At 40.5% G+C, this 11,674-nt stretch overlaps 1 protein-coding gene across 2 annotated transcripts in view; it reads right to left on the bottom strand.

The window, feature by feature from the left end:
* The window catches only part of TNC (tenascin C), a 112,660-nt gene extending 101,191 nt beyond the window's left edge, over window positions 1-11,469 (bottom strand). Inside the window, exon 1 of one of the 2 annotated variants that reach the window (XM_056541209.1) lies at window positions 11,245-11,469. The gene's annotated coding sequence lies outside the window, so the exon portion shown is untranslated. The remainder of the gene's footprint in view (window positions 1-11,244) is intronic. The other variant, XM_056541210.1, reaches the window with a different exon arrangement.
* Window positions 11,470-11,674: the final 205 nt, after the last annotated feature.

The following is an 11,674-nucleotide window of genomic DNA, read 5'->3' on the forward strand; positions in this document are numbered from 1 at the left end:
ACAAGATAGAAGAAAAAAATGGAAGTTCAGCATGGTGTAATCAAAGCAGATCATGTGGTTTATTGTATCAAGCACGCAGAACAACAATGAGGTATGAGTAAGGCCGGGTGCCATCGACCGAAACGCATCACCACCATGCCTCATTGTTGTTCTGCGTGCTTGATACAATAAACCGCACGGTCTGCTTTGATTACCCCATACTTTTTCTTCTAACTTTCTAAATTGCTTTATTTATTTAAACAGTCAGTTGAGTTGCTTTATATTGGTCATTATTAGATAAGTCTCAATAGCTATGAATACTGGACATTATTAAGTAAGCAGAACTTAGAGTACAGCTCTGGACTATAACATGGACTGTAACTCAGGATCACTACCTTCACTACTAGAGATGAGCGAACTTACAGTAAATTTGATTCATCACAAACTTCTCGGCTCGGCAGTTGATGACTTTTCCAGCATAATTTAGTTCATCTTTCAGGTGCTCCCGTGGGCTGGAAAAGGTGGATACAGTCCTAGGAGACTCTTTCCTAGGAATGTATCCACCTTTTCCAGCCCACCGGAGCACCTGAAGGCTGAACTAATTTACGCAGGAAAAGCCATCAACTGCCGAGAAGTTCGTGACGAATCGAATTTACTGTAAGTTCGCTCATCTCTATTCACTACCAATATTCAAAGAGTAAGCAGAATTCAGAATAAAAATACCGTATTGAAACCCATATCTTTACTCATTTGGAATGGGTATCAATCACCATAAATTTATAGATGTAAGTTTAACAAAAAAAAATTGAGAAACTGAACATGACCGTACATCCACAACTTGTAAAATGATCTAATTGTTTTTCACCATAGTTTCATACCTTTTGATCAAGTTGTGTAAGCCCACTAGCTGCGTCAAGGCCACCTGAGAAGTGTGGGTTACTGAACTGAAACTAGTCTACCGATGGGCGGTGACCACCAAAGCACCACAGCAACAATGCCTTACACACAGCACCACACCAGGATTTCTCTTAGCATTCTTCCAGCCCTCTGGCAGGGAACATTTGGTAAGTGTTCACACTTGTTGGGTTATTTGCGGAGACTATTGTTGCTGCGTTGCTTTGTCTGTGAGGTGGCATGGCCCAGAGCTGGAGTTTAGTTGGGCAGCAGTGGGGCCGCCTGACCACTGTGTCATTTCCCCTGTGGGCTTGATGTTGTGGCAATAGTGGTCACCGTTCAGAGCTATGCCAGTTTTCGTCCAGTTTCCTACTTTTCATCAGTGCCTCCATCCCTCTTTCCTTTGATGTCATAGCAGTGTCTTCCTACCTTCCCCCTTGTAGTCACAGCAGGGCCTCTTCTTATCTATCCAGTAATTAAAACTATGTTTCTGACTATATAAGAGAACCTCCCATATTCTTCCATTCTGTGCCCTCAGATAGCAGTGCCCTATTAAATAGAGCTGTTCATATGCACCGTACATGCCCTAAGCGCCTAGGAGAAAATCCCTTCCTTTTTGAAAGATCTGTCTTGTTCATAAATGCAGAGAACAGTATAATTCAAACAAGCTCACACTTTCTTAAATAGTAGACTTGTCCTTAAAAAGGAAAAAAAACTGTTGAATCAGGTAGTTTTGCCCATCTGGCTTGTAACAATGTGGGCATCTCTATAATGGGCAAGCGTTCTGCTTACTGCATGGGAAATAAGAAGCATTCCTGGAAGGTGCTACCAGGCCAAAGACATCACACACCCAGAAACTCCTGCTTCCTTCCAAGTCGTGAAGCTTCATCTGTGAAATGACTCTTTCCATTTCCACTTGCTGCTTTGCTCCCAGTGGCAGAAACATTTGTTATAGAATCCCCATTCACAGTTAATTCCTTTTTTTCCAGAAGTTCCTTCTCCTTTCAAGTAGATGTCATAAATGGTTATTTCAGGTTATACAGAAATACATTATGTCTGCAAATGACTGCACAAAAGCATTTAACGTCACTCTCCTTGAATGTTAAGGTTGAGAGCTGAACATATATACACTTGTCCTCCATGTCAAAGAGATTTCTGACAAATTTAGCAGAGAGAAATATGATATATATAAAGGAAGATTAGGCGTCTATAACTATGTGCTACTGTATTTTCTGGTCTTACAAAACAAGCTCTTAAAAGGAAGGTGGATCAGCTGTTCAAACAAAGTTAGCTCTGGTTTTCATGCCTTAGGGATACAACTTGCAGACACTTGCGGGACTAAGCTAATGCTTATGCAATGTTCTCTAGAGCTGTAGTAAAGTGGATGAGCATGTTGGGAGACTGATGAAAGGGTATATACAAAGTGCCTATATGTTGTATGGTTTTATTTTAATTAGTAGCGGCTACACCCCACAAATAATCCTACGCCCTATGGTAATCGCAAACATGTACGGTTCAGTTCCTTATCTTGCTCAGTAATGGAATCATCTATTTGATGTACTCAAATTTTGATGTTCATTCCATAAGTTTTAAGAAAAATTGTTCCCAAGATGCAGAACCAAAGGGGTTGTGTTTTCTTTCTGAGTAGAGCACTATAAGGATGTGTGAAGACTGATAGGCCATTCATGCAATGGAAAGCAGCTCCCTGACACTGCTTCTTGGAGGCAGCATTGCCTTCACCTCAATGTTTAACTCTTTTTAGAAGCCTTAGAACATTTAATATAAGCCAGGCCAGAAACTCTCCCAGAAATGGGAAGTGACCCATCTGTAGACAGCTGTTTCATAGTTGTTGGTTGGTTGCAGAGAGGCCCATCGGCATGGAACCGGAAGGCAAGCAAAAAACTGAATGGGAGTATTCCCAGTGGAGTATGAATGTCTAAAAGGGGTACTTCACCCCTAGACATCTTATCCCCTATCCAAAGGATAGGGGATAAGATGTCAGATTGCCGGGGGCCCGCTGCAGGGGACCCCCTGGATCTACCATACAGCACCCACCTGTAGCGGCTTCCGGAACCGCTGGAGGTCCTCAGGCTGAGTCCATCTTGACCATCGGGATGGAAGATCGTGATGTCACAACTCTGCCCTCGTGTGACATCACACTCGCCCCTCAATGCAAGTCTATGGGAGGGGGCATGACAGATTTGTAAATTACTTCTATTAAAAAATCTTAATTCTTCCAATAATTATCAGTTGCTGAAATTGAGTTGTTGTTTTCTGTCTGGCAACAGTGCTCTCTTCTGACATCTCTACTTGTCTCGGGAACTGCACAGAGTAGAAGAGGTTTGCTATGGGGATTTGCTTCTACTCTGGACAGTTCTCAAGACAGATGTCATCAGAGAGCACTTAGACAGAAAAGAACAACTCCACTTCGGCAGCTCATAAGTACTGAAAGGATTAAGATTTTTTAATAGAAGTAATTTACAAATCAGTTCAACTTTGATATGTATGTATATATAACGTTTTTTCCGGGATAGCCTCTTTAATGAAGTGTTTGTTATGGTCACATACCAAAATGTGGATTTATTAGGTTGCAATATTTTAGACAGAGGCCCAGAAAAAGAGCTGTAACCTAATCCAGGAGAGCTGAAAAAGAAGACAGTGGAGAGGTCAAGTTGCCTAGCTGCCACTCAGTGGTAACAATATTCAGGCTGAAGCAAGTCTTAATGTAGTGCTCAATGGAGTTTCTGACAGAAAGTCCAGAAATGTCTCAACCCCCATGATCACTATCTTATCTTACATATTTCCAGCCTTGAACATTTCCAGAAACATTTACACCCATATGTATAGATGACATACTCAATCCCAAAAATGTTTTTGTTTGGATGGAGTTGTAGGTAGATTTAGATTCCAGGATAAAGACTGAAGTAGTTAGGTGGCTCATTGCCAAAGACTGACTATTCCTACTTGTGCTTTATCATAATGCCTATAATGGAGCCAAACTATTCTTGCTCATAGTCTATGCTATTAATTTTACTTCATTTATTAGAATTTAGATACATATTTTCCATGGTATCTCAATGCATTTTGTATGCCTAACTCTTCTTGACAATAAACATTTTTTGGTAAAGTTAAAGGGGTTATCCAGGAAAAAACTTTTTTTTTTTTAAATATCAACTGGCTCCAGAAAGTTAAACAGATTTGTAAATTACTTCTATTAAAAAATCTTAATCCTTTCAGTACTTATGAGCTTCTGGAGTTAAGGTTGTTCTTTTCTGTCTAAGTGCTCTCTGATGACACGTGTCTCAGGAAACGCCCAGTTTAGAAGCAAATCCCCATAGCAAACCTCTTCTAAACTGGGTGTTTCCCGACACTTGTCATCAGAGAGAACTTAGACAGACGAGAACAACCTTAACTTCAGAAGCTCATAAGTACTGAAAGGATTAAGATTTTTTAATAGAAGTAATTTACAAATCTGTTTAACTTTCTGGAGCCAGTTGATATGTAAAAAAAAAAAGTTTTTTCCTGGAATACCCTTTTAATATTAAAGGGGTACTCCAGTGGCAATTTTTTTTAAGTCAACTGGTGCCAGAAAGTTAAACAGATTTTTAAATGACTTTTTTGTCTTGTCCTCAGTGCTCTCTGCTGACACCTGATGCCCGTATCAGGAACTGTCTAGAGCAGGAGAAAATCCCCATTGCAAACCTATGCTGCTCTGGACAGTTACTGACACTAACAGAGGTGTCAACAGAAAGCACTGTGGGCAGACAGAAAAGAAATCCAAAAAGAAAAGAACTTCCTCTGTAGTTTACAGCTGCTAAAAATTACTGGAAGGGTAAAGATTTTTTAATAGAAGTAATTTACAAATCTGTTTATTTTTCTGGCACCAGTTGATTTAAAAAAAAAAAAAATAATCTTTTACACTGGAGTACCCCTTTAAAATGGCCCAAAACAACATGGAAAGGAGGAATCAGAACTGTCGGAGGAAGATAGATCATTCTCCTCTTTGTGGCTTTGAGAACCACATTTCACACTTCCTTTAAAATAACAGAAGGAACTCTAAGAGTAAGAAAGAAAAAAAAAGAGAGAAAAAAGTAGAATGGAGTAAGAAGCTAAAAAAAGGGTTGAGGTTGATAAAGACAATGGGCCAACAGAAGGTGCAAGAAGGTAGAACTGAGCAATTCTTCGTGGTTTTTGGCATTCTGGAACTGCTTTAGATGAATTATACACTGCTGTATACAGTGGCCCCTCAACATACAATGGTAATCCGTTCCAAATGGACCATTGTTTGTTGAAACCATCGTATGTTGAGGGATCCTTGCAATGTGAAGTATAGGACAGTGGTCTACAACCTGCGGACCTCCAGATGTTGCAAAACTACAACACCCAGCATGCCCGGACAGCCAACGGCTGTCCGGCATGCTGGGAGTTGTAGTTTTGCAACATCTGGAGGTCCGCAGGTTGAAGACCATTGGTATAGGAAGTTGTACTCACCAGTCCCGGCCGCTCCGGACCATCACCGTTCGTTACCGCTGCGCTGGATGTCGCCCTCCATTGCTGTCACCGCGTCTGGCCTCTGCTTCCCCAGCATCTTCGCTCTCCGTCGCCACCATCACGTCGCTACGCACGCCACTCATATTGGATGACGGGACGGCGTACGCAGCGACGTGATGACGATGATGGAGAGCGCCGACGATGCAGGGGATCCCGAAGATGACGCGCCGGAGCCCCGAGGACAGGTAAGTGATCTTCAGCGGACCACACGGGGCACCGTAAATGGCTATCCGGTGGCAGCTGAAGCAGTCTGCGCTGCCGGATAGCCGTTTATGCGATGGCCCCGACATACAAAAGCATTGAATGTTGATGCTGCCTTCAACATGCGATGGCCTCTGAGAGACCATCGCATGTTGAAATTATCATATGTCGGGGCCATCGTAGGTCGAGGGGGTCACTGTATAAACATTGTGTATGACTGGTATCCAGTGGAGACATCCATGCCTATTTAGGTTTTTAGTGTTTTCCCATGACTGGACAATGAAGAAGTGTGTCAGACTAAAGATGTCGTTCACACAGTATCCCTCCCCCGCATACAGTACAATGTTTGTAGTCCAATCATTACAGACAACAAAACAATAGAATACTTAAATATTTTTATGACTTCAGATGCACAATTTTCCAAGGGTCTATATAATATGTCATAACACAACATTTTATATTTGTGTTATAGCCCTAGGGTTATGTAGGTGAAAGAAGAGTAAAATATTTATGCAAAAGAAAAAGTCCTTAGGGAAGATTTATCAAAACCTGTGTAGAGGAAAACACAGTTGCCCATAGCAACCAATCAGATTGCTTCTTTTACATTTAAAAAGGCCTCTGATAAATAAAAGGAGCAATATGATTGGTTGTTATGGGCAACTGGTCTACTTTTCCTCTGCACAGGTTTTGATAAATTTTCCACCTTGCTTTTTTTCTAGTGTCATCAAAATGACCGTACTGAGGAAAAGCCCCAAAAACTTTGGAAACACAGAAAAGTTGCTTTTATTTCCATGTACTGTTCAGTATATGAAACTGGAACACTTGGTTACGAGATAAACATCAAATATGATGACATGGCTAAAAGAGTCCCTGTTCCCTGAATGACTGCTTCTAAACCCATTGGGGTCATATTGATGCTATACATTTACCAGGAGTGGGGTGGTAATCCAGTTTATTGCACAAAAGAACTCCATATCCTGCCTTAATAAAAATAGTTTATTGCAACTTTTTATTATACAATTCATGGATCTTTAGCTAAATATGACAACAAACTCTAATACACCAAGAGAGAAATCTTGAAAAACTCACATTTACAGCCATAAGATCTGAACATCCTGAGACAACGCATCACTGAGACAGCGAAGTCCATATCCAAGGATATATAGGCCACATCTGGACAGAACTGGACTACTGCCCCTGGTGTCCTGACTCCCCGGGTGTCCTGGAACTATTCTCATTATTTAGACTTGTCTCATACGGACATTGATATCATATATAATATGACAGGTTGTCTAATTCCCCCTCCCCCAGGATGTACAGATACCCCATCATGTATATGTGTTTAAAGGGGTATTCCAGCCCTAGACATCTTATTCCCTATCCAGAGGATAGGGGATAAGGTGTCTGATCGAGGGGGGACCGCCTCTGGGAACACCTGCGATCTCCATGCAGCACCTGAATTCTATGCAAGGCTGCTGCTCCAGTCTCGGAAAACGCTATGTTTCCGGGACTGGAGACATGTGCCCCCCCCACCCTTCATGTCTATAGTAGGGGGTGTAGACATGAATGGAGGGAGTGTAGTGTGACGTCGCGAGGGGGCGTGGCATGATGTTATGTTTCCAGTTCTGGAAACACAGAGGTTTTCGAGACTGGAGCAGCAGCCGGGCATAGAATGTGGGAGCTGCACGGAGATCATGGGGGTCCCAGCAGCGGGTGCCCCCTCCCCCCAGGGATTAGGACATCTTAACCTCTATCCTTTGGATAAGGGATAAGATGTCTATGGTCAGAGTACCCCTTTAATAATGTGAGCTATTTAAATGTCCCGCATACCTCATGAAGAAAATCTATGTGACTATTCCTAGATGCTATTCTTATTTGCCTAGATTTATCAAATTGTGTGAGAGAAAAAGTGGAGGGATTTTCCCACAGCAGCCAATCACAGTCCAGCTAACGAGCTGTGGTAAAGTGAAAGCTGAGCTGTGATTGGCTGCTGTTGGAAAATCACTCCACTTTTTCTCTCACACAGTTTGATAAATCTGGGTCATTGAGATTTGTTTTTTCTTCTATATTAGATTAGATTTTTGGTCTGAAAAGTCAAGAGATGACCAACTGGATATGCATACAATAAAAAAATGACAACAAAAAAGATAGAATGCTATTCATTTTCTGTCAACAAATTATAGACCGAAATTTACAAAAAGGTCCCATTAGGTCTTCAACTTGTGGCTCTCAAGTTGTTACAAAACTACAGTGAAACTGCTACTACTTGCTAGTTTTACAAAATCTGGAAAACCACAAGGAGACCAAAGTCACGCATTATTGTAATACACAAGAAATGTTCACATTATCACTGATTCTGTAATAAGTCTCATCCTCAATTTCATTTAAGGCAATGGATGGCATGGCGGCTGCATAGCAAATCTTGTTTTACTCAGTAGGCAGTTTGGTGCCAAGCTTTTATCACATCAACTAAGCCATGTCTGACAGTGAAACACTCCTCAACTGAGTTGTCAAGCAATACTTCCCTAGCAACCAGTCTGTTTTACAATACTTGGGCTTTTATCTAAAGGTAATGGCTTAAAGGGGTACTACCGTGGAAATTTTAAATTTTTTTTTTTTAAATCAACTGGTACCAGAAAGTTAAACATATTTGTAAATTACTTCTATTAAAAAATCTTAATATTTCCAGCACTTTTTAAGGGCTGTATAATAAAGAGAAATCCAAAAAATAAATGCATTTCCTATGATGTCATGACCATAGTGCTCTCTGCTGACCTCTGCTGTCCATTTTAGGAACTGTCCAGAGCACGAGAAAATCCCCAGAGCAAACATATGTTGCTCTGGACGGTTTTCCACGGAAGTACCCCTTTAGGGGCAGAAAAGGGGCAATGAGTGTTGTCAGGACCTGATTTACACCTTTCCCTCTGTCTCCTATTGCCCCATCAGCTATGTTTTGTAAAAATAAAAAAAATAAAAAATAGATGGAGAAAGTCTTTAAAGGGAACCTATGGTGTTAAAAATATAGTTTAATCTGCAGGCGGCATTTTATAGAGCAGGAAGAGCTGAGCAGATTGATGTACAGATATGTGGGAAATGTATTATTGTAAATCTCTGGGATCAGTAGTCATGTAGGCGGTCCTACTCAGGGATTGACCATCATCTGGGTTTAAAGTGTCCCTGTCATTTAAAAGAAAAACTTTTGTCATGTCACAAAGACATGTCAAAAATTTTTATGGGTTGGGGGTCTCAGTGTTGAGACCTACACCAATTAGAAGAAGAAGCAGGTATGCTCCCCGACTCTCTGTGATCTTTGCCTCGCTACCCCATAGACTTATAATGGAGCAGCGAGACAAAGATTGCTGAAAGCTGGGGAGTAGAGCCTGGTACTCTGGTTTTCCTGATGGGTGGGGTCTCAGTACTGAGACTCTGACCAATAAAAACTTTTAATAAGCCTATGCGACATGTCAGAAGTTTTCTTTAAATGACAGGGATACTTTAAGTGAGCATATAGAGAGCTGTCAATCACTAAGCCCACATGACTACAGGTGAAGAATGAGCAGAGAATTATATGAATACATGAAAAGTTATTCTGGAACTTTTCCCATCAATCTGCTCAGCTCCTCCTGCTCTATAACATACAGTCTGCAGATCTGAATGTTCTATGTGATGGGTGTCAATATATTAGACAATTACCTACAGTGAATGATAAGCTTTCCTTCACCTTCAGATTAAGAGATTAAGTGTATATATATATATATATATATATATATATATATATATATATTTATGGCACCCAGCACTTGAGGCACTTTCCCTGCCAGCCCTCTTACACTTATACATTTTCTCTAAAGTTATTGTTACCTTTTCTTACAGTGCAAAAATTCAACTCACTTCTTTAGTCTTGTATCTTAATACCATGACTATACATAGTTATTTGTTGGCGCCATTAGCACCCAACATCCAACAAGCCTCCTCCTACCCACATCCCTGATCTGCACATATTTACAGATTCGTTTTAGCTTGATATCAATAATTCACATTGCCATTAGATCATATCATGAACATAATTTATTTTCTAGTTAATAACAAGCCAAGACTTCACAACTGGTCAACGTCTTTGTCCCACATGGTAAGCAACAGCATCCAGCACACAAAAGTTGCAACCTGATCCCCCACGACTAGTCACGTGGCATGAAAGAAAGAGAAGAGATGCTTTATTTATAAAAAAGCAATGGTAAAGGATATTGAGTGGCATTCTAGACCTGGAATGGGGGTCAGTGACCAGCCGGCTATTAACAGTAAGAGCAACACTGCAACTGTATCGCTCGGAGAGCTGGACCACAAGGAGAGCATTCCAAAAATAAGTTTGAATGAGGGAAGTAGGAGTGATGTTCAGCGTGGTCTGCCCATTGTGCGCTGCTCACTGCTTTCTTACTTGTACAAGCACATCACTGCATGTTTTCATTGAGATTTATAGCTTCCACATGAGATCCATGACTAAGTGACCCTGTTCTGTATACAGAGATTATTAAACTTTGTATAAACTTTTTGTGGACTTACAATGGGGAAAGTTTATTTCAGGTCCTTAGCAGCAGGAGAGTCTCACTGGTAACTAAGATCAGAGTTTGCTTCTTAGAAACTACTTGATATACAGTAGCTGAACTTTTTGTTGTTGGAAAGTATACCTGAGGAGATCTCTTCAAGGCGCCCTGGGGCCAGCTAGTAATTCTCACAGAACAAAGCATCAAACTGCATTCTGAACTGTCATATCAGTCAATGGAGATCAAGTATATCAGACAAGCCACTGGAGAAACATACAAAGCATCAATCAACGTCTTAAGACGTTTCATAGGGTTGACATATTTTTTTATTCGCAAAAAAGAGCGAAACACCTATTAGCCATATTTGGACCGAACAGCCTGCGGTCCATTGAATCCTGGATTAAAAAGTACTGTGATGGAGAAGGGTGCGTATAGGGATTTCAATTGGAAAAATGTCATTCATGTACGCCCAATTATGCCAAAGCATTTAGCAACTTTGCACCCCAGTGAGACTGATCTTTTTATCTAAATGCCAGCCTTGGAAGAGGCATTAGTGCCACCCTCCTGTTTTAGTAAAAGGCTTTCTGCTGAGTATACAACTAAGGAATAATGTCCTTCTCACAAACCTTTAAGTCAAGCTGTTTTAATTAAACTTATTTCCACCAGAAAGTATGCACACAGCGGACTTGTCACAGGTAGGTATTATACAGCATCACAAAAGGATAGAAAACCATAAAATATAGCAGCCGCGCGGGTCCAAGGCTGAATTTATCTATTGTTTATATATATATATATATATATATATATATATATATATATATATATATATATAAAGAACAAATTACTTCCTCTAATTGACATGTCACTACACAAAAAAGAACTGAAAGAATTCCTAAAACGTGAACTAAAAATGAATGAAAAAGACTGAAACTATAAGAACATATTCAATATTAAGATAAAAGTTAAATAAAAAATGTAAAAATTAAAATAAAGTTAATTGTCTAATTGATGTAACAGTCAAAAGAATGACAGTTTTCATTCAAACATGTGCGTTTAGGTGAATGATATAAAGACTTACCTTAAAAACAGCAATATATTAGGTCCTAGAAAGCGCAGCCATTAGATGTACGCAGGGAGGGAGCCCAGTGTATCTCCTACTGCTCGGATAAAAGTTTGGTACAGGAGTAAGGTGCTTGAATGAGTGAGATGCTTGGTAGGAAGAGGCTTGAGTGCTGAGCACATGCAGTCAGCTCAAGCTTTATATAGTTAGGCTGCCAGTCCTAGTGCGTCGTTCACTGCTTTGTAATGGGATGCCTTAAGGCAGGCTTTCCTTTCTTTATTAAAGGAACAGCTTCCAGTTGGAGCTGCTTAAGCTTTCCAGTGTGGGACAGACATGCAAAAGGTATTTGCAGTTTACCATGTAAGGAGACAGCAAATGAAGTTACATTTAAGAAATGCAAATGACTCAGCTGTTGAAACAGTGACACAGACAAGCAATACACTTTCTT

This window comes from Hyla sarda, chromosome 9 (genome assembly GCF_029499605.1).
Source record: "Hyla sarda isolate aHylSar1 chromosome 9, aHylSar1.hap1, whole genome shotgun sequence".
Classification (NCBI taxonomy): domain Eukaryota; kingdom Metazoa; phylum Chordata; class Amphibia; order Anura; family Hylidae; genus Hyla; species Hyla sarda.